This window comes from Meles meles, chromosome 16 (genome assembly GCF_922984935.1).
Source record: "Meles meles chromosome 16, mMelMel3.1 paternal haplotype, whole genome shotgun sequence".
In the NCBI taxonomy this organism is placed as follows: Eukaryota; Metazoa; Chordata; class Mammalia; order Carnivora; family Mustelidae; genus Meles; species Meles meles.
In genome coordinates this window covers 29,531,298-29,556,226 of record NC_060081.1, presented here as the reverse complement: position 1 = coordinate 29,556,226, position 24,929 = coordinate 29,531,298, and the positions used below count along the sequence as shown (strand labels likewise).

General features: G+C 45.3%; 1 pseudogene; it reads left to right on the top strand.

Annotated features, from left to right (window-relative positions):
• Nucleotides 1–882: 882 nt before the first annotated feature.
• On the top strand, nucleotides 883–24,929 carry LOC123926562 (annotated as a pseudogene).

The following is a 24,929-nucleotide window of genomic DNA, read 5'->3' as shown; positions in this document are numbered from 1 at the left end:
ACAAGATACTAGCTTTGTTTAACACTGTGGAGGTGGGCACGGCAGGTTAACCCCTCTTTGGGGTTGAGGGAAGCCTCAGGGGGCTCAGACTTGTACCTTACCAAGGTGATTGTGAAGAACCTGTCATCGGGGACCCAAGTGGTACTCAAGTCACACTATGGCTATGAGATAGAAGAGGTGAAAATCCTTGGAAAGAAATGTTAGTTACCTGGTGGCCCACATGTCAGACATGCTGCTGCTGGGGGACCTGAACACGAATCGCCTTAGTGAGGTAGGACCCCCAGGAGGAGGGGCAGGGAATGGAGCATCGTGAGCTGCTACTTCCGGGGAGCCCAGGTCCCTAAGGGGGAAGATCTCTAAGTAAAAGCTCTAAGATGCTGGCGTTGGGGACCTGGTGGACCTGGGAGTGAGACCCTGGAGATTTGGAATCCTGGAATGGGAATTTCCATGGTTGGACAGTTTTTACAGGATCGCTCAGAAGCCTAGAAGTCTAGGGCCGAATGTGACACAGCACCCCACTTGTGGAACATCAGGGCCTTCCTAAACTCCTTCTCTCTGCCTCCTACCCCGTCCTTGTCTCAGCATTGTCTTGGATACTTACCCACATTGTTCTTATGTCCTCTCTCTCTCTGACTTGTGGCTTGGCAGGGATCTGGTGGCAATGAGAAGTATTTCTTTGAAATTGAGAATGTGAGTAGAGCTTGATTAACCAACCCTCACCATCTCAGTAAACCTCCTAGCTAAGAGCAGATAAAGAAAGGAGGGCGAGATAGGCAGAAGAACAGAATACAGAGAAAAGTGGGAGTCACTTTGCACGGACAAGACATCTCCCTCTACTACTGTTGACCATGCAGACTTCTTCATGCAAACTTCCTGCCACGTGACAGTTCCCTTCATCCCCAGGTGTGCATGATCTTCAATGCTGGAGAGCTAACCCTGGTGGAATATGGGAGTAATGATACCCTGGGTTCTGTACGTACTGAATTCATGAACCCCCACCTCATCAGGTAACCCCACAAGGTTCTCTAAATTTTTGAAACCCCAAAGAAGTCCCTTTTAACCTCTCACTCCTGTATCCTCAAGATTAAATCTAAAAACATCATCCCATATGGTACTTTGGGGCCCTTGCTAAACATCCCGATGACCCAAGTCCATTCTGCCTTACCTCACCCTTCGTGTTTCAGTGTCCGTATTAATGAGCGGCGTCAATGAGGGATGGGAGACTATAAGAAATTGGCTTCTCTTGTTGATGTTAAGACTATTGCTATAGGTAAGACTCTCTCATAATTCTGATAACAAAACAGATGTTTCTAGTATGCTTCCATATCACAGGGGTGTGTAGAGTGGAGAATGCAGGAATCTGAGAGGCACCAGGTTAACGTATGGCCCTGCTCTCACAGAGGATGTGGGAAGTGTTCTAATCCACGTGTGTGAGTCTGCATCTAGCTGTATAGATACAGATAAACTGTTACGCATATCAGCTTGTCCCTATAATTGTTCATGTTCTTTAGGCATGTATCTTTGGGCTAGGAATTGTGAACCGTAGAGCGGAACCATTAGTAAATTTATGAATTTTCCTGTTTAGACTTAGGACATAGGATAATGGACTGTTCGAACCAGAAGGGGACTTATTTTCTTTTTTTTTTTTTTTTTTTTTTTTTTTTTTTTTTTTTGGGACTTATTTTCTGTAGAGTTTGACATTGGTAGCCAGTGTTGACAAAATTTATTTGAATTTCACAAGTGTTCACATAAATAAATACATCTTATTTTACATATTAATAATTAACTCTGGGGACACCAGGGTGGCTCAGGCAGTTAAGAGCCTGCCTTCGGCTCAGGTCATGATCCCAGAGTCCTGGGATCAAGTCCCACATAAGGCTTCCTGCTCAGCAGGGAGCCTGCTTGTCCCTCTGACTTCTGCTCTCCCTGCTTGTGCACTCACCCTCTCTGACAAATAAATAAATAAAATCTTTAAAAAAATTAACTGTATCATGAAATGTTTCAAGCATAGGAAAATGTATTTAAAACAGCACAGTATCCCCTATGATGTATAGAGAATAACATACCCATATAGCATCGTTAAGAACAAGGGTCTAGAGTCAAACCTCCCCACTTCTGCAATTATACCTGGGTGATCTTAGGTCAATTTCTTAACCTTTCTGTATCTCAGTTTCCTCATCCACAAAATGGGGATAAAAATCATAACCTACCTTATATGAAAAGCACTTAGCCTAATGTCTGGCACATTATAAGCACTTAATAAGTGTTAGCTATTAATAATATTATTATTACTTGTGTACCCATACCTAGTTCCATTTTTTTTAAAGAATTTATTCATTTATTTGACAGACAGAGATCACAAGTAGTCAGAGAGGCAGGCAGAGAAAGAGGAGGAGGAAGCAGGCTCCCTGCTGAGCAGAGAGCCGATGCGGGGCTCCATCGCAGGACCCTGAGATTACGACCGGAGCCGAAGGCAGAGGCTTTAACCCACTGAGCCACCCAGGCGCTGCCCCCCCATACCTAGTTCTATCATGTCCTAACCTTTCATTATATTTACTTCAGCTCTTTTATCTCTCCTCTTACTGAGGGACATTTAAGTTGTTGGTTTTTCACCATTTCCAGTGTTTTGGTTCTCTGAGGTTTACACCTAGAGCATAACTGCTGAATCATAAAAGAGGTACATTAGTAATTTCACTAAATCTTTCCAAATTGCTCTCCAAAGAGATTGTGCCAATTTATATTCCCAGTGTTCTGCATCCTCTCCAATACTTGAAATTGCCTGACTTCATAATTTGGCTCAATCTGACTTATGTGAGATAATACTTCATCGTATTCATTTTTGTTGTTGTTCATTTGTTTATTGGTGTGTGGATTTGTTCTTCTGCATTTTGCCAGTTCTTATCCCTTGCCTATTTTTAAAATCAGGCTGTCTTTTCCGTATTGACTTGAAGGGTTCTGTGTATGTGCATATCTAGCCTTCGATGGTCATTTGTGTTGTGTATATTTTGTCTCAGCCTCTTTTGGTGTTCAGACATTTCTAATTTTAATGTGGTTCATTTAATCACTTTTTAAGAAACAGTTTGTGATTTTTTAAAGATTTTTATTTATGTATTTGACAGACAGATCACAAGTAGTCAGAGAGGCAGGCAGAGAGAGAGGAGGAGGAAGCAGGCTCCCCGCTGAGCAGAGAGCCCAATGCGGGGCTCGATCCCAGGACCCTGAGACCATGACCTGAGCCTAAGGCAGAGGCTTTAACACACTGAGCCACCCAGGCACCCCTTTTAAGATTTTATTTATTTATTTATTGACAGAGAGAGAGAAAGAGAGAGAGAGAGAGATCACAAGTAGGCACAGCGGCAAGCAGAGAAAGAGGGGAAAGCAGGCTCCCTGCCAAGCAGAGAGCCTGATGCTGGGCTTAATTCCAGGACCCTGAGATCACGACCTGTGCCGAAAGCAGAGGCTTTAACCCACTGAGCCTCCCAGGTGCCCCTAGTTTGTGATTTTTGAGGTCTCGTTTAAGAAGTTTCCCTGGGGCACCTGACTGACTGAGCCAGAGGAGCATGTGACTCTCTTTTTTTTTTTAAGATTTTATTTATTTATTTGACAGACAGAGATCACAAGTAGGCAGAGAGGTAGGCAGGTGGGGGGAGCAGGCTCCCTGCTGAGCAGAGAGCCCGATGCGATGTGGGGCTCGATCCCAGGACCCTGGGATTAACCCACTGAGCCACCCAGGCGCCCCAGCATGTGACTTTTGATCTCAGGATCGTGAGTTTGAGCCCCAAGCTGGGTGTAGAGTTAAATAAATAAATAAATAAATAAATAAATAAATAAATAAAATTTTTAAAAAAGAAAAAGTTTCCTACAGCCTCCTATATTTTAATATTTTTAGATTTTGCTTGTCACCTGGAATTAATTTTTGTGCATAATGTGGGTGTGGCTCATATTTTACTTTTTCCATGTTTAACCATTTATTGGAAATCCGTTCTGTACTCACTGATTCGTAATGTCACCTCTTCTAAATCAAGTTTCCAAATACATATGGGTCTATTCTTAAGATACTTTTACGGTTCATGAGTTTTATGTTTCACATCAGATTGTTGAGTTAAGTAATGTTTTGAGTAATGTTAATGTTTTGAGTAATGGAAATGATGTAATATGGTGGCCCATGTTCCAGTGGCAGTAATGAGCTGTGAGACTTTGGACAAGTCATCCCACTACACAGGGCTCGTCTTCAATAGTGTATAAAATGACAGAGTTCTTCTCTTAACCTTTTTTCATTCGTGACCCCTTTGAGTATCTAATTAAAATCATAGATCCTGGGATGCCTGGGTGGCTCAAGTTGGTTAGGCGACTGCCTTCAGCTCAGGTTGTGATCCTCGAATCCCACTTTGGGCTCCCTGCCTGACAGGGAGTCTTCTTCTCCCTCTGACCCTCCCCCCTCTCATGCTCTGTCTCTCTCTCTCCCTCTCAAATAAATAAACAAAATCTTTTTTTTTTAAAAATCATAGATCCTTTCCCAGAAGAATATCATAAACATATAATTTTGTATATAATTTCAGGGTGTTCACAGAGATAGGGTCCCACAGCTCTAGTATTCTGTGATTCTACTTAAAAATTGAGACATTGAAACATGGCTTTATCAAGTTGGCTTTTAATTAAAGGAAATTTCATTTTTAGGTTGGTCTTCCCAGTTGTAGACATTAGCTGGCATTTGGTCTTGAGCTTGAGCACGGATCAAGGCAGGACGTTGTGCATTGGTAACGTACACAAATAAGAGCTGTGAATGCTCCGTGTTCAGGAGACTCCCTGGAAGCATCGTAGCCAGTCCCTAAATGTGATCATATCTTACATTGTCTGCAAAATTCACACCAAACTAAAATACTTATTCTCAGCACTTTTGCCTGACTTTAATCAGAGGTTCCTTCTGTTTTGTCTGTGTGCCTTCTCCACTGTTTGCCCCTCGGGGCTCTTACATCATTGACATTCAAAGTGCAAGGAACTCCTTGTAGCACATATGTTCATCGAGGTCGTTTCATCCATCAGCTTTCTCTTCATGGTTGTGCCGGAACTGGGGCTCTCCCTTAATGTGCTCAGTGCTGCCTTCCAGAGGATTTCTTGAGTAAAGGATGCCCGTTGCTCTGATCTGTTCTGATCTGCTATGAGACAACTCCAAGATCCCAGAGAGGAATCTCATTTCTTGATGGATCTGGACCTTTTGAGCTAGCTACAGAGTTAAACAAAATCTCTACAATTTTAGTATAAATCTAGTATTGTAAGCATCTTAGCAAAATTATGTCATATTCCTCATACTCTACACTGATGGAACATTCTTAAAGCCCAACATAATAATTAAAGGCAAGACTTTGGCAGGCTGCCTTGTGTCTGTATATGATTATGTGGAATCTGTCTTCTTAACCTTCTCTCTTTTACTTTGTAGTGGATCTGACTGGTGGCTACAACATTGGCACCATCAGCCATGAGAGCCGTGTGGATTGGCTGGAACTTAATGAAACGGGCACAAGCTTCTCTTCAGGGACCGGAAACTTCGTGTAAGAAGGGTTACTAAGGCCTTAGCCATTGAGTAGTCCATAGAGGATGTACTACCTGCTGCCAGGGATTGCGGGGGGCAGGATGGGCTTAATTTCTTGGTGCACTATGCCATCAACATAGCAAAAGGCACAGAAGAATCAACATTGTGTCTGTTATCACAGCCCATCTGTTAACATAGTCCATACCTTAAGAAGATGGTATTGTGATGGCACCAAAGTCAAGAGGGAAATTTGGGAGCTGGTTTCTCTTTTACTGTTCACAAGTCTGTGCCTTGTGAGACTGCCTCACCCCTGCATGCCTGGCTGAACTTTACCCACACCTGTTGCAGCATTCTTCAGCTCCACGTACCCCACAGCGTTAAGACTGGCTTGACAGTCTCCCCTGAACTCCTTTTTGACTCTGATCTCAATATGGTATCCCCAAAGAGCCAATCTCGAGGGCAAAGAGACTCTCTGGTGATTTTTCATTTCATGTTCATTGTGATGGGAAAGCCACATCGCCGATTTCCAGACCATTGAATGTGCGTGGTGGCCTTACTTTTGTGATCCAGTCTGGCAACTCTGGCCCAGAGTTAAACTCTAAGAATGAAAGTCTGACCTTCAGCTAACTTAAATTTCTGGGTGTAGCTCTGGGCTCACTTGGTCATCTCTTATGGGCCAGAGTCAGGATGTACCAAGTCAGCATAAACGTCGAGCATTGCAGGCTAGTAAGCTTTGAAATCCAGCATCCGCCTGACGGGTGGGTCATCTCGCCACATTACATTAGAGAAATGGTCGATATCAGAAGCCACCCCATAGCCCCTTCTGATTGCGCTGTCCACCTCTTCCTTCCGCAGTTGCATCTGTACGATACTGAAAGCTGCTCTAAGACGATGATCCTCCACTTCTGCTCCTACGTGCACTGGGTCCCAGGAAGTGACGGGCTGGTGGCTCAGAACCGAAACAGCCTGTGTGTGTGGTACAACATTGAGGCACCCGAGAGGGTGACCACATCCTCTATTAGGGTATGTCGGTGCCAGGGGACCTCAGACATAGTGTCCCACTGATCAGTTAGGGCCCTGAGGAAGCTCCAAAGGTTATTTGGTTTTCTCTGGCCCACCACCCATCATCTCTGTGATAGAGTCAGCAAGTAAAGCCTAGATCCTTCCCCACAGTGCGCTAGGCTCCAGAACCGTCCTTGTTCAGATCCTGACATTTTATCCTGTTCTCTCTATTCCAGTGGCCCTGGGAATTCACCAGGTCATAATGAGTTCTCTTAGACTGGAAGAGCCCCCTTAGCGGGGGCAGTTCTGTCAGTTCCTGGGTGAGGATTCTCTGTTGTAAGCTGTTCAGAGCTTCTTTTTTTTATCAGACTGAAGATCGGTCACTCTCCTGTCCTGCCAGCATCATGTACATTCCAGTGACCTTCCAGAATCTGGGAGGGAAAACAAGAGAGGCCCCTGTGCTAGGTGAGGATGACTGGTGTGGATACAGAGGGAGCATGGGATAGTTCTTTTTGTCTTTTTCTACATCTCTTCTTTCCTGCTTTTCTTTCCTCATTTTAGACTAATTAAGTTTGGTGCTTGGGGGTTGTTTTGTCCTTTTTTAAACACATTTTTCACATTTTTGCTTTGGAGGTCATAAATTTGACTCCTATAGTGGTTACCCTTGGAAGTTTACCATACCCTTAAGTTATTCTGAATAGTTTCAACTTATTTAGCATCTGACCCCTGGCAAATGATACAAGGACCTGAACTTTGATTACCTCCCCTTTGCCATTATTGCCCAGTATTTTTTTTTATCCCCAAAGTGAGACGTTATTCTTTTCCACAGCTGGAATTTGGTTACATTTACCTTCATGGTGCCAGTTTCTCTGCTCACTCTTTTTGCATTGCTGACCTTTGCTCTGGAGTTACCTCCTTGAGAGAAAGTGTTTCGAAGATGAATCCTCAGTTTCTGAAAAGTACCAAAATGGAATTATCTGAAAATGTTTTTATTTGGCGTGTTCTTGAAAGAAGAGTTTGACAGTTTTTCTTAGTCTTTTGCAAATATTATCATCCCAACGACTGACCCCCTTAGTTCTGAGAAGTTTATTAACAGCTCCTTGTGTTGTCTTGTTGCTTTTTAAAAAAGATTTTATTTATTTATTTGAGAGAGCAAGGGGAGGGGCAGAAGGAGAAGCAGACTCCCCACTAAGCAGGGAGGGATGGGGGGGTGCTTAATCCCATAACTCCAGGATTGTGACCAGAGCCTAAGGCAGAGGCTTACCTGACTGAGCCAACCAGGCGTCCCTGTCCTGTTGGTTTTAAAGTCTTCTTTTTTACAGCATTCTGAAGCTTCAGTACATTATGTCTGCATATAAATGTCCTCTTACTTAACCGTGCTTGGTGTGTATGTGCACGCGTGCACGCGCGCGCGCGTGTGTGTGTGTCCCATCTGCGAGGACACCTTGTTCCTCAGCCATGAGCTCTTTAAATGTTGCTGCTTCTCTCGAACTCTCTTTCTCACTCTCAGAACTCTAATTAGGTATGTGTTCCATTTCTTGTCCTGTCTTTGTGCCTCTATAACCTCTTATTCTTCCTTCCTCCTTCTCGCTCCATGCTACATTCTGGATAATTCCTTAAGAAACATCTTGGCAAGGGGTGCCTGGGTGGCTTGGCCCTTAAGTGTCTGCCTTTGGCTCAGGTCATGATCCCGGGGTCCTGGGATTGAGCCCCTGCATGGTGCTCCCTGCTCAGCAGGACACCTGCTTCTCCCTCTCCCACTCTCCCACTCCCCTTGCTTGTTTCCCTCTCTCTCTGTCAAATAAATAAATAAATACAATTTAAAAAAATTATTTAAAAAGAAACATCTTGTAAGTCAGGGGTTCGCTTTCACCACTGTCTCATCTGCTATTGAAATCACCCACTGAGTTTTCTTACTTCAAATATTGAATTTTTCATACGGTTTCATTTGGTTCTTTCTCTAGTCGGCCTGGTCATTTTTTTCTAGTATATTTGCTACTGAAGCGAGCACAGCCTGGCCATTTTTTATAGTCTCTTGTCTCTTGCTTAATTTTTCATTCCATCTCTTAGGTCTTTAAACATTTCACAATTCTTTCATATTCCATAACTGGTTTCTTCCATAATTGTTATTTTTAATATTGGAAATCCTTGGAGGTCCAAAAGTGCTGTAGTTATTGTTATTGTTTACTCCTTTATGGTAGTTACCTTCTATTTTGGTACCTTTTTTTATTGGGGGGCTCACGTTACACTGAATATAATTTTTAGAATCTTAAGGGCCTAACATGGGCATGTTTTCCTCTAGATATGATCAGTGTTTGCTTTTGCAGGAATCAGGCATACTAACGACTTTTGTTCCCTTTCCAGAAGAGAGGATCCCAGATTTCATGACTAATAGAATCTCAGAATCACCCCCTCATCCTGCTGGAGGACCCCTGGTTTATTCATCCGCTGCTGTGTTTACCATCAGGGCAACTGTACCCTTTCCACTTGCTCCCCTGTTTTTTCCCTGCTCAGGTTTTAGCTTACTGGCTTTTTCCTTTTTTTTCCCCCCTTTCCTTTTCTGTTTTTCTCCTCTTCTTTCTCTTCTTCCCTTCCTTTCTTTTCTTCCCTTCTTTCCCTCCCTACTTTTCCTTTCTTTCCTCCCTCCCTCCCTTCCTTCCTCCCCGTGGGAGACTAGGAAGCATGCCTAGTGATTTCTTCAGGTGACCTAAGCAACGAATGTATTCAAAAGTAGGGCCCAGGTTAAAGTTGTATTTTAACAGGACTCAAGCTGGAAGCAGAAGTGATTGCACGCTTTGTCAGTTTACATCCAGGCATTAGTGCGGGCACAGCTCTGAGTGTACAGGAACCTGAGGGCATTAGTGTAGATAAGGGATTCTTACCTGCTTGAAGGAAACTAAACGCTGGGCAAACAAGGGCCACTGTCATTCCCTCAGTGTGTAAGCTCTAGGGTGGGGTAAGGCTGGGTCTGTTCTGAAGTGGAGTCGTGGAGACACTAAACTGGAATTCGGGTGGGGTGGGGGGATTGAAATTTTACAGGGTGATGTGGTAGGTCTGGAGCAGGGCGGGGGGAAGACAAAGGTGATTGTGACCGAAGGTGTGACAGCTGTTGCCTGCATGCTGGATGAGGGCCTGATCGAGTTTGGAACAGCCATCGATGATGGCAGCTACACCCGGTGAGGGGCTGGGCTGATATCCCCGTGAGGTGGTGGGAGAGGCTGGGTTCTGAGGCTGGAGGACCTGGGATGGGTCGGACAACTTGCCACGTCACCCCCTGCCCCATCACCAGTGTTCCTCTGCACTCTGCTGCACCGGGACTGTGGATTCCTTCCTTCTCTCAGCCTTCTTTCATTCCACAGCCTTCTTGGAGACTCTGGAAATGACCCCAGAAACAGAGGCAATGTGGAAAACCTTGAGCAAACTGGCACTCGAGGCAAGGCAGCTCCACATCACTGAGAGCTGAGGCAGACCAGAAGTGAGGTGCGGGCAGCTAGGAAGGATGGCCAGAGGCCATTTTCGGTGGGGCGGGGGTGTGAGACGCTCCTCCCAGTGCTAAGGCACCAGTCCCCTGCCATTACAATGTAAAACCTTCCAGGTAGTTATTCCAAACATTCTTCCATCCCAGTTTATAAGATATTTTTTTGCTTTTGATTCCCCTATGTAGGTACCCCTTCAGAGTTGTAGCACCCATGCCCTCCAGTCCAGGTGTTGATGTGTATTTCCAAATGTGGCATAGGAGTGTAGTTAGTAGGACAGACTTGGGATTTTAGACTCTTTCAAGTTACCTGGCTCCATATAACAGCTTGTATAACCGTGGGTTAAGTGAACCTTTCCACCTTGGTTTCTCAATTTCCTCTCTGTAAATGGGAGTAATGATAGCATTTACCTCCTAGGGTGGTAAAGAAGAATCATAGGGGCGGTGAAGAAAGTAGGAGAATTCTCAGTGCTCAGTAAATGTCAACTGCTTCTGTTTTGCCAGGAGTCCTCTTGGATCCTTCCTTCCCGTGGCCCCACAGCTAGACGACCAGCTTGTCCTAGGGCCCTGACCCAGTATCTTCAGATCACATGCTGAAGCTCTTACTGTCCAGCCTAGAAGAGACCACACCTCGACCTGCAGTGTCACAAAGGCCTCTTAGTCTCATGGATACTGTTCTTACACACCTACCATCCGTTCATCCCACAGTAGCTGAGATCATTTGTTACACCATCAGTCAGATTGTGTCCTTTTTTTGCTCAGAACCTTCCAGTAGCTTACTGTTCTACTTAGTATAAGATCCATAGCCCTTGGCGTGTCCTAACTCCTTTCAATATTTGGCCTCTGCCCCCTTTATCTTCCAGGTACCTACTTACCCGTTAGTCTCCAGCCACACTGGCATCCCTTGGGCCCTTTGAGTATCTCAAACTCATTTCTGCCATGGCACCTTACAAGCGTTGTTCCCTCTGCCTGGAATAATTTTTCCCCTTCTTGTGTGACTGACTTTTTCTTGTATTTAGGTCTTGGCACAAATGTCAGCTCCTCAGATAGGCCTTCTCTGAGCACCAGCTGAACCAGCCCCCTCCGTTACGGTTTATATGTACTGTCACGCTATTTCAATTTACTCTTCTTTCTCTGGAATATCTTTGTTTGCGTACTACTTGTTTCCCCTAGAAAGTAAGTTCCCTGAGAGCGAGGCCCTCATCCGTCATATCCCCTTGTGTCTCTAGTGGCAGAAAGCTTGCGCGGCACTTAACCGAGGCTCGGTGTACGGCTGCTGGGCCGGTGCGTCCGAGCTGATCCTGTAGTAATAATGCTGTTACTATGATTGCTTCCGTCCTGTAGGTGCTTTTCTGCTTTGGGCCATGTAGCAAAATCTCGATTCCTGCATGAGACCAATGAGATTGCAGACCAAGTGTCTCGGGAATATGCAAGTATTGTCGTCCTGAATTATTCAGTCTCTCAAGCTGAGATTTCTCTTCATGCATAGCCTCACGACCCCTGGCTTTCCATCCATGGCTCGCGTGCTGTGTTCTGCCCAGCCCACCTCCACCTTCGAGTCACACTGCTCTGGAATTGCTTTCCAGACCTCATCCTTTAAGCCCCATGAAGGTTTTCAGCTTTCTGGTCTTTTAGCTTCTTCGTCTCTGTGGCCTTCCTGTCTAATAAGCTCACAGTAGTCAGAATGGCTCCTGCAGTGCTGACAGGATGACCAGAGCCTACTTCCTCCCCCACAGGGTGGAGAAGGAATGGACTTTTACCAGGGCCGAGCACGCCTAGCCATGCTGGAGAAGAACTACACGCTGGCGGAGATGATCTTCTTGGAACAGGTAATGGGAGCAGAGGGACCAGATTGAAGAGGGGAGCTGGGCAGGAGGGAGAGTGAGGCAGAATGAGGGGAGGATAGAGCCCTGGGGGAGAGCTTTTAGAAAGGTTTATGCAGCTAAAATGTCACTCCTTCCTTCTGGCTCTGCTCTGCCTTAGTCCTTACAGTCATGTTTTTATAAGCTGTCTGCTGCCTCCCCATCTGCCGCCTCCCCCACCCCAGAGCCTTCCCTGGCCGTGCTTGTGCACACAGAAAAATCCAGTGTTTGTGGTGCCTGAAGCTGATACACTTTGAGGAGCCCTCCTTAAGAAATAATACCTTGGGATATGGAGGAGTCAAGATGGTGGAGAAGTAGCAGGCTGAGACTACATCAGGTAGCAGGAGATCAGCTCAATAGCTTATCTAAACATTGCAAACACCTACAAATCCAATGGGAGATTAAAGAGAAGAAGAACAGCAACTCTAGAAACAGAAAATCAACCACTTTCTGAAAGGTAGGACTGGCGGAGAAGTGAATCTAAAATGACGGGGAGATAGACTGCAGGGGAGGAGCTGGCTCCCGGCAAGCAGCGGAGCAATGGAGCACAAAATCAGGACTTTTAAAAGTCTGTTCCACTGAGGGACATTGCTCCAGAGGCTAGACCGGGGTGAAGCCCACACGGGGTCAGCGTGGCCCCAGGTCCCGCAGGGTCACAGAAGGATCGGGGGTGTCAGAGTGTCGCAGAGCTCGCAGGTATTAGAATAGAGAACCCGGCTACAGAGACAGAGCCGAGGACTGAACTCTCAGCTCGGGGTTACCTTGAACTGGTCGCGGTTCCTCCAGGCCGGAGACTGGGAGGCCGCCATTTTCATTCCCATCCTCCAGAACTCTATGGAAAGCGTTCAGGGAACAGAAGCTCCCAAAAGCAAACCCGAGCGGATTACTTAGTCCGGCCCCCAGTAAGGGCAGTGCAATTCCGCCTCGGGCAAAGACACTTGAGAGTCACTACAACGGGCCCCTCCCCCAGAAGATCAACAAAAAATCCAGCCAGGACGAAGTTCATCTATCAAGGAAAGCAGGTTCAATACCAATGACAGCAGGGGAATTCCAGAGGAGGAGAAAGCAAAGCACGGAACTCATGGCTTTCTCAACATTATTCTTTAGTCTTGCGGTTAATTCAATTTTTTTTTCTTTTTTCAATTTTTTTTCTTTTTTCTTCTTCTGCTAAATTTTTTAAAACTTTTACCCTTTTCTTTTTTATCGTTTTTTGACTAGTTTATCTAAATATATATATTTTTTCTTTCTTTTTTATATTTTTTCTTTATTTGTTTTATTTTTAAAAAATTTTTCTTTTTTTTCTGAACCTCTTTTTAATCCCCTTTCTCCCCCCCACAATTTGGGGTGTCTTCTGATTTGGTTACAGTGCATTTTTCTGGGGTCTTTGCCACCCTTTTAGTATTTTAGTATTTTATATGATCCTTCATATCCTCTTATCTGGACAAAATGACAAGGCGGAAAAAATCACCACAAACAAAAGAACAAGAGGCAGTACCGAAGGCTAGGGACCTAATCAACAGAGACATTGGTAATATGTCAGATCAAGAGTTCAGAATCACGATTCTGAACGTTCTAGACGGGCTCGAAAAAGGCATGGAAGATATTAGAGAAACGCTCTCTGGAGATATAAAAGCCCTTTCTGGAGAAATTAAAGAACTAAAATCTAACCAAGTTGAAATCAAAAAAGCTATTAATGAGGTACAATAAAAAAAGGAGGCTCTCACAGCTAGGACAAATGAGGCAGAAGAAAGAATTAGTGATCTAGAAGACCAAATGACAGAGAATAAAGAAGCCGAGCAAAAGAGGGACAAACAGCTACTGGACCATGAGGGGAGAATTCGAGAGATAAGTGACACCATAAGATGAAACAACATTAGAATAATTGGGATTCCAGAAGAAGAAGAAAGAGAGAGGGGAACAGAAGGTCTATTGGAGAGAATTATTGGAGAGAATTTCCCTAATATGGCAAAGGGAACAAGCATCAACATTCAGGAGATGCAGAGAACCCCCCTCAAAGTCAACAAGAATAGGTCCACACCCCGTCACCTACTAGTAAAATTTACAAGTCTTAATGACAAAGAAAAAATCCTGAAAGCAGCCCGAGAAAAGAAGTCTGTAACATACAATGGTAAAAATATTAGATTGGCAGCAGACTTATCCACAGAGACCTGGCAGGCCAGAAAGAGCTGGCATGATATATTCAGAGCACTAAACGAGAAAAACATGCAGCCAAGAATACTCTATCCAGCTAGGCTATCATTGAAAATAGAAGGAGAGATAAAAAGCTTCCAGGACAAATAAAAATTGAAAGAATTTGCAAACACCAAACCAGCTCTACAGGAAATATTGAAAGGGGTCCTCTAAGCAAAGAGAGAGCCTAAAAGTAGTAGATCAGAAAGGTACAGAGACAATATACAGTAACAGTCACCTTACAGTCTAATAATGGCACTAAATTCATATCTCTCAAGAGTTACCCTGCATGTTAATGGGCTAAATGCCCCAATCAAAAGATACAGGGTATCAGAATGGATAAAAAAAACAAAACCCATCTATATGTTGCCTACAAGAAACTCATTTTAGACGCGAAGACACCTCCAGATTTAAAGTGAGGGGGTGGAAAACAATTTACCATGCTAACGGGCATCAGAAGAAAGCTGGGTTGGCAATCCTTATATCAGATCCATTAGATTTTAAGCCAAAGACTATAATAAGAGATGAGGAAGGACACTATATCATACTCAAAGGGTCTGCCCAACAAGAAGATCTAACAATTTTAAATATCTATGCCCCTAACGTGGGAGCAGCCAACTATATCAACCAATTAATAACAAAATCAAAGAAACACATCAATAATAATACAATAATAGTAGGGGACTTGAACACTCCCCTCACTGAAATGGACAGATCATCCAAGCAAAAGATCAACAAGGAAATAAAGGCCTTAAATGACACTGGACCAGATGGACATCACAGATATATTCAGAACATTTCATCCCAAAGCAACAGAATACACATTCTTCTCTAGTGCACATGGAACCTTCTCCAGAATAGATCACATCCTGGGTCACAAATCAGGTCTCAACCGGTATCAAAAGATTAGGATCATTCCCTGCATATTTTCAGACCACAATGCTCTGAAGCTAGAACTCAATCACAAGAGGAAAGCTGGAAAGAACCCAAATATATGGAGACTAAACAGCATCCTTCTAAAGAATGAATGGGTCAACCAGGAAATTAAAGAAGAATTGAAAAAATTCATGGAAACTAATGATAATGAAAACACAACAGTTCAAAATCTGTGGGACACAGCAAAGGCAGTCCTGAGAGGAAAATATATAGTGGTACAAGCCTTTCTCAAGAAACAAGAAAGGTCTCAAGTACACAACCTAATCCTACACGTAAGGGAGCTGGAGAAAGAACAAGAAAGAAACCCTAAACCCAGCACGAGAAGAGAAATCATAAAGGTCAGAGCAGAAATCAATGAAATAGAAACCAAAAAAAAAAAAAAAAAAAACAAAAACAATAGAACAAATCAACGAAACTAGGAGGTGGTTCTTTGAAAGAATCAGTAAGATTGATAAAGCCCTGACCAGGCTTATCAAAAAGAAAAGAGAAAGGACCCAAATAAATAAAATCATGAATGAAAGAGGAGAGATCACAACGAACACCAAAGAAATACAGACAATTATAAGAACATACTATGAAAAACTTTACGCCAACAAATTTGACAATCTGGAAGAAATGGATGCATTCCTAGAGACATATAAACTACCACAACTGAACCAGGAAGAAATAGAAAACCTGAACAGACCCATAACCAGTAAGGAGATTGAAACAGTCATCAAAAATCTCCAAACAAACAAAAGCCCAGGGCCAGACGGCTTCCCAGGGGAATTCTACCAAACATTTAAAGAAGAACTCATTCCTATTCTCCTGAAACTGTTCCAAAAAATAGAAATGGAAGAAAAACTTCCAAACTCATTTTATGGGGCCAGCATCACCTTGATCCCAAAACCAGACAAGGATCCCACCAAAAAGGAGAACTACAGACCAATATCCTTGATGAACAGCGATGCAAAAATTCTCACCAAAATACTAGCCAATAGGATTCAACAGTACATTAAAAGGATTATTCATCACGATCAAGTGGCATTTATTCCAGGGCTGCAGGGTTGGTTCAACATCCGCAAATCAATCAGTGTGATAGAACACATTCATAAAAGAAAGAACAAGAACCATATGATACTCTCCATAGATGCTGAAAAAGCATTTGACAAAGTACAGCATCCCTTCCTGATCAAAACTCTTCAGAGTCCATAGGCTCTTATGGTTCGCCTCCCCTCCCCAATGTCCATAGCCCCCTCTCCCTCTCCCAATCCCACCTCCCCACAGCAACCCCCAGTTTGTTTTGTGAGATTAAGAGTCATTTATGGTTTGTCTCCTCTGAAAAACAACCTGAGGGTTTTGAAGGGTCAGGGGTGGGAGGTTGGGGGAACAGGTGGTGGGTAATAGGTAGGGCACGTTTTGCATGGAGCACTCGTGTTGTGCAAAAACAATGAATACTGTTATGCTGAAAAAAATTAAAAAAAAACACAACTCTTCAAAGTGTAGGGATAGAGGGCACATACCTCAATAGTATCAAAGCCATCGATGAAAAACCCACCGCAAATATCATTCTCAATGGAGAAAAACAGAAAGCTTTTCCGCTAAGGTCAGGAACACGGCAGGGACGTCCATTATCACCACTGCTATTCAACATAGTACTAGAAGTCCTAGCCTCAGCAACCAGACAACAAAAAGTAATTAAAGGCACCCAAATTAGCAAAGAAGAAGTCAAACTATCACTCTTCGCAGATGATATGATACTATATGTGGAAAACCCAAAAGACTCCACTCCAAAACTGCTAGAACTTGTACAGGAATTCAGTAAAGTGTCAGGATATAAAATCAATACACAGAAATCAGTTGCATTTCTGTACACCAACAACAAGACAGAAGAAAGAGAAATTAAGGAGTCAATCCCATTTACAATTGCACCCAAAACTATAAGATACCTAGGAATAAACCTAACCAAAGAGGCTAACAATCTATATGCAGAAAACTAAAAAGTACTCATGAGAGAAACTGAGGAAGACACAAAGAAATGGAAAAATGTTCCATGCTCCTGGATTGGAAGAAGAAATATTGTGAAAATGTCTATGCTTCCTAAAGCAATCTACACATTTAATGCAATCGCTATCAAAATACCATCCATTTTTTCCAAAGAAATGGAACAAATAATCCTAAAATTTATATGGAACCAGAAAAGACCTCGAATAGCCAAAGGAATATTGAAAAAGAAAGCCAAAGTTGGTGGCATCACAATTCTGGACTTCAAGCTCTATTACAAAGCTGTCATCCTCAAGACAGCATGGTACTGGCACAAAAACAGACAGATCAATGGAACAGAATAGAGCGCCCAGAAATAGACCCTCAACTCTATGGTCAACTAATCTTTGACAAAGCAGGAAAGAATGTCCAATGGAAAAAAGACAGCTTCTTCAATAGATGGTGCTGGGAATATTGGACAGCCCCATGCAGAAAAATGAAATTGGACCACTTCCTTACACCACACATGAAAATAGACTCAAAATGGATGAAGGACCTCAATGTGAGAAAGGAATCCATCAAAATCCTTGAGGAGAACACAGGCAGCAACCTCTTCGACCTCAGCCACAGCAACATCTTCCTAGGAACATTGCCAAAGGCAAGGAAAGCAAGGGCAAAAATGAACTATTGGGATTTCATCAAGATCAAAAGCTTTTGCACAGCAAAGGAAACTGTTAACAAAACCAAAAGACAACTGACAGAATGGGAGAAGATATTTGTAAACAACACGTCAGATAAAGGGCTAGTGTCCAAAATCTATAAGGTACTTAGCAAACTCAACTCCCAAAGAACAAACAATCCAATCAAGAAATGGGCAGAGGACATGAACAGACATTTCTGCAAAGAAGAAATCCAGATGGCCAACAGACACATGAAAAAGTGCTCCACATCACTCGGCATCAGGGAAATACAAATCAAAACCACAGTGAGATATCACCTCAAACCAGTCATAATGGCTAAAATTAACAAGTCAGGAAACGACAGATGCTGGTGAGGATGTGGAGAAAGGGGAACCTTCCTCCACTGTTGGTGGGAATGCAAGCTGGTGCAACCACTCTGGAAAACAGCATGGAGGTTCCTCAAAATGTTGAAAATAGAACTACCCTATGACCCAGCAATTGCACTACTGGGTATTTACCCTAAAGATACAAACGTAGTGATCCGAAGGGGCACCTGTACCCGAATGTTTATAGCAGCAATGTCTACAATAGCCAAACTATGGAAAGAACCTAGATGTCCATCAATAGATGAATGGATAAAGAAGATGTGGTATATATTCACAATGGAATACTATGCAGCCATCCAAAGAAATGAAATCTTGCCATTTGCGACGACGTGGATGGAACTAGAGGGTATCATGCTTAGTGAAATAAGTCAATCAGAAAAAGACAACTATCATATGATCTCCCTGATATGAGGATGTGGAGATGCAACATGGGGGGTTAGGGGGATAGGAGAAGAATAAATGAAACAAGATGGGATTGGGAGGGAGACAAACCATAAGTGACTCTTAATCTCACAAAACAAACTGTGGGTTGCTGGGGGGATGTGGGGTTGGGAGAGGGGGAAGGGGTTATGGACATTGGGGAGGGTATCTGCTATCGTGAGTGCTGTGAAGTGTGTAAACCTGGCGATTCACAGACCTGTACCCGTGGGGATAAAAATACATTATATGTTTATAAAAAAAAAATTTGAAGGGGAGGCAAACCATAAGAGACTCTGGACTCTGAAAAACAACCTGAGGGTTTTGAAGGGGCGGGGGGTGGGAGGTTGGGGGAACCAGGTGGTGGGTAATAGGGAGGGCACGTATTGCATGGAGCACTGGGTGTTGTGCAAAAATAATGAATACTGTTACGCTGAAAAAAATAAATTAAAAAAAAAAGAAATAATGCCTTGGTAGGGGCCTATGAAAATAAGGTGCCCTGGGGCTTACCCTCCTTCTGCTTTCCTGACAATTCCGCCATTGCTTGTGCATAAGTCAAGGGTGAGGCTTTCAGTCCAAGTGGGCAGGCATCATACCCGGGCTGAGGACAGCCTGCTGATCCCTGATGCTCCTCTCACTTCTTGGTGTCCCTCTCTCCTCTGCCCGGGTTCCCCTAGAATGCTGTTGAGGAGGCTATGGATATGTACCAGGAGCTGCACCATTGGGATGAGTGTATCGCTGTGGCTCAGGCCAAGGTACTACCAGTTCTGTCTTCTCCACAGTGCTCAAAGCTCAGTTCCACCAATATCCAAAGCCTCTTCTTACCAAGGAGGCTATAGGAGCTGGAACAGGGTTGGGCTGGGAGTTGGCATGTTGGTGACCGGCAGGCTTTCCGTTGTTACAGTGGGATTGGAGAAGTTTGGAAAGCAGCACAGGAAGGAGGGAGGTGACTTGTCTTGCCTCTCTTGTGTCCAGGGGCACCCAGCCCTGCAGAAGCTGCGCCAGAGTTACTACCAGTGGCTGATGGACACACGGCAAGAGGAGAGAGCTGGTGAACTACAGGAGAGCCAGGGGGATGGACTAGCAGCCATCAGCCTCTACCTCAAAGCCGGGCTCCCTGCCAAAGCTGCCTAACCGGTGCTGGCCCGGGAGGAACTGCTAGCTAACACTGAGCTGGTAGAAAATATCACTGTAGCCCTTATCAAGGGGGAGCTGTATGAAAGGGTATGGCTGGCTTCACGTTCCTGTGCCTCATCTCCAGGATTCAGCACTCCCTCCAACCCAGGGCAGTCCTGGAGTGCATAGCCCCCCAGAATTGGTGGCTGAGTTTTCACCTTTGGGGGCTGATACTTGATTCTTAGTGTAGTGGGGCTGTTGTTGTAGTCATGTGGTATGTGTCAACAGGCAGGTGATCTCTTTGAGAAGATTCGAAACCCAGAGCAGGCCCTGGAGTGCTACTGTAAAGGCAGCGCATTCATGAAAGGTACTGTCCCCTACAGCCCCCACCTTCCCTGTTAGAGTCTTGCCCGAATCATCCCCCTGCAGCAATTTTGTGCATCTGTTCTGGTGGATCGGCTCAGTTCTCCATCCCTCCACTTATCACCTATTTTCTACACCCCATTTCCCTGAGTCCCATCCCTGGAAGTCTTAGCTGAGTGCCCTCTCTGTCCCTGGCAGTGGTGGAGCTGGCTCAGTTGGCCTTCCCAGTGGAAGTGGTGAGCATGGAAGAGACCTGCGGGATCATTTGGTGCAGCAGAAGCAGCTCGATGCAGCCATTAATCACTACATTGAAGCCAGGTAGAGGGGTGCAAATGTGACTGGGTGTGAGGTCCAAGGTGATGGGTCAAGTAAGGGCACCAAGGCTCCAACAGAGATGGCACCATGTAGGTTGGAGTAGGCTTGAGTTATCTCCCTACCTCTACCTGTTTTCGTCTTGCCTCACACACACGGATGCCTTTCCCAACTCTGCCAGGTGCTCCATTAAGGCAATGGAAGCTGCCCTGGGCACCCACCAGTGGAAGAAGGCCATTTATATATTAGATCTACAGGACCGGAACACTGCGTCCAAATACTATCCCTGCGTGGCCCAACACTGTTCATCTCTGCAGGAATATGAGGTGAGGAAAGTCCCTTGCTGGAGCTGGAGGCAATGCAGTACAGAATGAGAAGAGAATCCAGAACTGGAAGTGGGGGCCACCTCACCAAATCCTTCTTTCTGGGTCCCAGCAGCACCAGCCACCCTGAGTGAGAAGAAAGCAGTTTTCTTCCATTATTTCATTCCAACATAACATAAACCCCTCTCCCAGATCTATAAAGCAAGTCTCCAGCTCTCTTCTATGGAACTCCATGGGAGTTCCAATGTGGAATTGCCCTGTGTTGCAGAAGTACGAGGTCCTTTTAGGTCCTTTTAAACTGCGTGTTGTATTGTCCCCATTCTGGTTTTGGCTGTTGTTTTTGTTTTTGTTTTTGATTTCAAAACAGTAGAGGGTGTGAGACAAGGTAGCCCTCTTTTCTTCCGTGTTGGGGACTAAGGGTCCCATCCTCTCCCCACCATCCCAGCTAAGGTTTGCTCTCCCCCCCGCAGGGGCTCTAACGCTCTTTCTCTAATGCTCTTGCTCTCGGCCTTTTGTATCTGCTGTCTCGAGCACAGATTGTGGAGGAGCTCTAGATTAAGGGAGACCGAACAAAAGATGCAATAGACATGTACACTCGGGCCAGCCGCTGGGAGCAAGCCCACAAGGTAGAGAGCGGGGCGCAGTTCGTCCGAGGGCTCCACCTCTCTGGGGCTGTCCCTACTTTCCTTGGGCTCTGATGTCCCCTCTTCACTGGCCTCCTTGAAAGCTGAGAAAGAGCACCAAAATAGAAAAGTCTGGAGCACTTGGATACCTAGCCACAGGGAAAGGCAAGGATGAAGAGGCCCTTGTTCCCAACCTGTAATTCCGAAGTGAGCATTAGAGTTTGGGAGCTGGGGAGCCCCAAATGCCCCTCCCCAAGCTGTCGTCACAGTGGCAACTTCATTCCCTGCCTGCGCCCAGAACCCGGTGGGTACGGCGGGAGCACGGGAGTGGGAACACGTGCCCCAGCAGAGGGCATCTCTGGCCTTTCTGCGTGAGCGGAATATAGTTCTGACTTTGCTCCTTATGGTCTTGGAATTCCCTGGACTGACCAGGAAAGCATCCATACACAAACCCCTGTGGTTGTTGGGAAGGTTCAGAGTTGCTGGGAACACAGGTCACCCCCGAGTCATGCTTCCCTGGCCACTCCACAGCCCCCTTGCTTCCCTCAGAAGGACGCCGGAGGCTACCGGGTCTCTGTGTGTCTGCACAGCTGGCAATGAAGTGCATGAGGCCAGAAGACGTGTCGGTGCTGTACATCACCCAGGCCCCGGAGATGGAGAAGCAAGGCAAGTACCAAGAGGTGGAAAGGTGAGCCGCAGCCCTAGAGGAGTCGTTCAGGGAGAAGGCCACGCCTGAGGATGCGCGCTGTCTGCCTAGAAGGCAGTGATGCAGGAATCTGGGTCGAGGAGCCCCTGGGTGTCTCTCCCCTCCCCAGGCACTACATGACAGTGGAAGAGCCTGGTCTTGCCATCCCCATGTTCAAAAAGCACAAGCTGTGTGATGATATGATCCGCCTGGTAGGGAAGCACTGCCCAGATCTCCTCAGTGACACACACCTACACCTGGGCAAGGTGAGCCCTTCTCCAGTCTCGGCCATCTCTTCCCCGAACAGGCTCCACGTCCCCCTCGCCCCATCCTGACCCTCCTTTCCCCAGGAGCTGGAGGCTGAAGGCCGACTGCAGGAGGCTGAGAATCACTACCTCGAGGCAGTGGAAGGCAACAGTGAACATGTACCGGTCCAATGGGCTCTGGGAGGAAGCCTACTGGGTAAGGAGTCCAGGTCACTCTGGGGATATGCCTGTCCCTCTTCCCCACTCTCAAGTGATGCATTCTGAACTGGTTGTGGGTCTCTTTGAAAAATGTTCATACCGACAGGCAAAATTTCACATGCGGTAGGAGGGGCCTGTGGACTACCTGAAGTCCATCCTTGGACTCTGAGCAGGCTAACAGACCCCAAAACTGAGCCCTCTCCCTGTTCTAGTAGAAAGACCGGACCCTTGTCAAAGCTGAAGTCCGATCAGAGGGGAGTAGGGAGCAGACATGTGGCCCTGTGTGGGAGGATTGCCAAATGGCTTTGCTTCACAGGTGGCCAAGGCTCACGGAGGAGCTAATGCCCACAAACACATGGCCTATCTGTGGGCAAAGAGCCTGGGAGGAGAGTCTGCAGTGAGACTGCTTAATAAGCTCAGACTCCTGGAAGCTGCCGTTGACCACGCCGCTGACAACTGGTGAGGCCCTAAGACTTCTCTCCACTGGCCCCTTTCGAGAAAGAGTCTCTACATAGACAAGGAAGATTGCTGTATAGCTGAGAAGTGTTTCTGAAAATGGAGGCAGGAGTGTAGAAATCCTTGGAAGAATGCGATGGAGAGGCAAGGAATGAATCAATTGCTCTTTCCTTGCTCCCTGGGGGCTCAGAACAGTGTTTAGCTGTTCTAAGAAGATGGAATGTGATCAGTTTTTTTTCTTCTTTTTCAAAAAGACCTTTTTAAGTAATTACTATACCCAGTGTGGGGCTTGAACTCAACCCGAGATCAAGGGTCACTCATTCTTCAGACTGAGCCAGGCAGGTGCCCCAGAGAGAAGAGCTTTTTTTTTTTTTTTTTAAGATCTTTTTTTTTTTCATTTTATTTATTTTTTCAGTGTAACAGTATTCATTCTTTTTGCACAACACCCAGTGCTCCATGTAAAACGTGTCCTCCCCATTACCCACCGCCTGTTCCCCCAACCTCCCACCCCTGACCCTTCAAAACCCTCAGGTTGCCCCAACCTCCCACCCCTGACCCTTCAAAACCCTCAGGTTGTTTTTCAGAGTACATAGTCTCTTATGGTTCGCCTCCCCTCCCCAATGTCCATAGCCCGCTCCCCCTCTCCCAATCCCACCTCCCCCCAGCAACCCCCAGTTTGTTTTGTGAGATTAAGAGTCATTTATGGTTTGTCTCCCTCCCAATCCCATCTTGTTTCATTTACTCTTCTCCTATCCCCCTACCCCCCCATGTTGCTTCTCCATGTCCTCATATCAGGGAGATCATATGATAGTTGTCTTTCTCCGATTGACTTATTTCACTAAGCATGATACGCTCTAGTTCCATCCACGTCGTCGCAAATGGCATGATTTCATTTCTTTTGATGGCTGCATAGTATTCCATTGTGTATATATACCACATCTTCTTTATCCATTCATCTGTTGATGGACATCTAGGTTCTTTCCATAGTCTGGCTATTGTAGACATTGCTGCTATAAACATTCGGGTACATGTGCCCCTTCGGATCACTACGTTTGTATCTTTAGGGTAAATACCCAGTAGTGCAATTGCTGGGTCATAGGGTAGTTCTATTTTCAACATTTTGAGGAACCTCCATGCTGTTTTCCAGAGTGGTTGCACCAGCTTGCATTCCCACCTTTTAAAGCTAAGGTGCACTAAGCCAGTAATTGACTTCTGAGTGATGGAAGTGTGCTTCTGTTAAATGCAAAAAGAACTTTTCTTAAGCAAATGTTACAAAGACCAGTAATAATCCTGCATCGAGTCAGATGGCTGAGGGTAGTCTTAATGTTTTAGAGAGACAGTTTTTCTGCTAGTATAAATGTGGCTCAGGAGGAAGTGGTGAAGAACCCAGAGCCCTTGCTCCTGAGGCAGAGTAGTTCTGTGAGGCTCACTGTGGTCCCCTGCCTCAGGCCCATCCCTTTCCTTTATGACCACTAGTCGCAGGAAGCACAGGCTTTTCCAAGTGTCCCCGGACTCACATCCTCCTTTACGTGTGTGTGTGCTTCTTTATCACTTCATATGGACTGTCTTCTCAATCTGTCTTTCCCTCCCCCAGCCCTGTCTCTGCCCTTTCTGTTTTCTCCTGCCCTGTTCCCCCTCTTATAAAATGAAAGTACTACTCTGAAAGACAACCTGAGGGTTTTGAAGGGGCGGGGGGCGGGAGGTTGGGGAACCAGGTAGAGGGTAATAGAGAGGGTACGTATTTCATGGAGCACTGGGTGTGGTGCAAAAACAATGAGTACTGTTATGCTGAAAATAAATTAAAAAAAAAAAAAAGAAATGGGAAAAAATGAAAGTACTAAGTAGGCAGACCTTACCTACACCTTCCATTTCAGCTCATTTGAATTTGCTTTTGAACTCTCTCAGCTGGCCCTCAAGCACAAAACCCCTGAGATTCATCTCCGATATGCTATGTACCTGGAGGATGAGGTATGGATGTGCTCCTTCTCCCTTGCTTTTGACTTTGAACTCCTCCTCTCATGGCTGCCATGATGGCAATCTGCTTCTGATCATGTGTGGCTGCACTTCTGTCCCAACAGGGTAAATTTGAAAAGGCTGAAGCTGAATTCATCAGTGCTGGTAAGCCAAAGGAAGCAGTACTCGTGTGA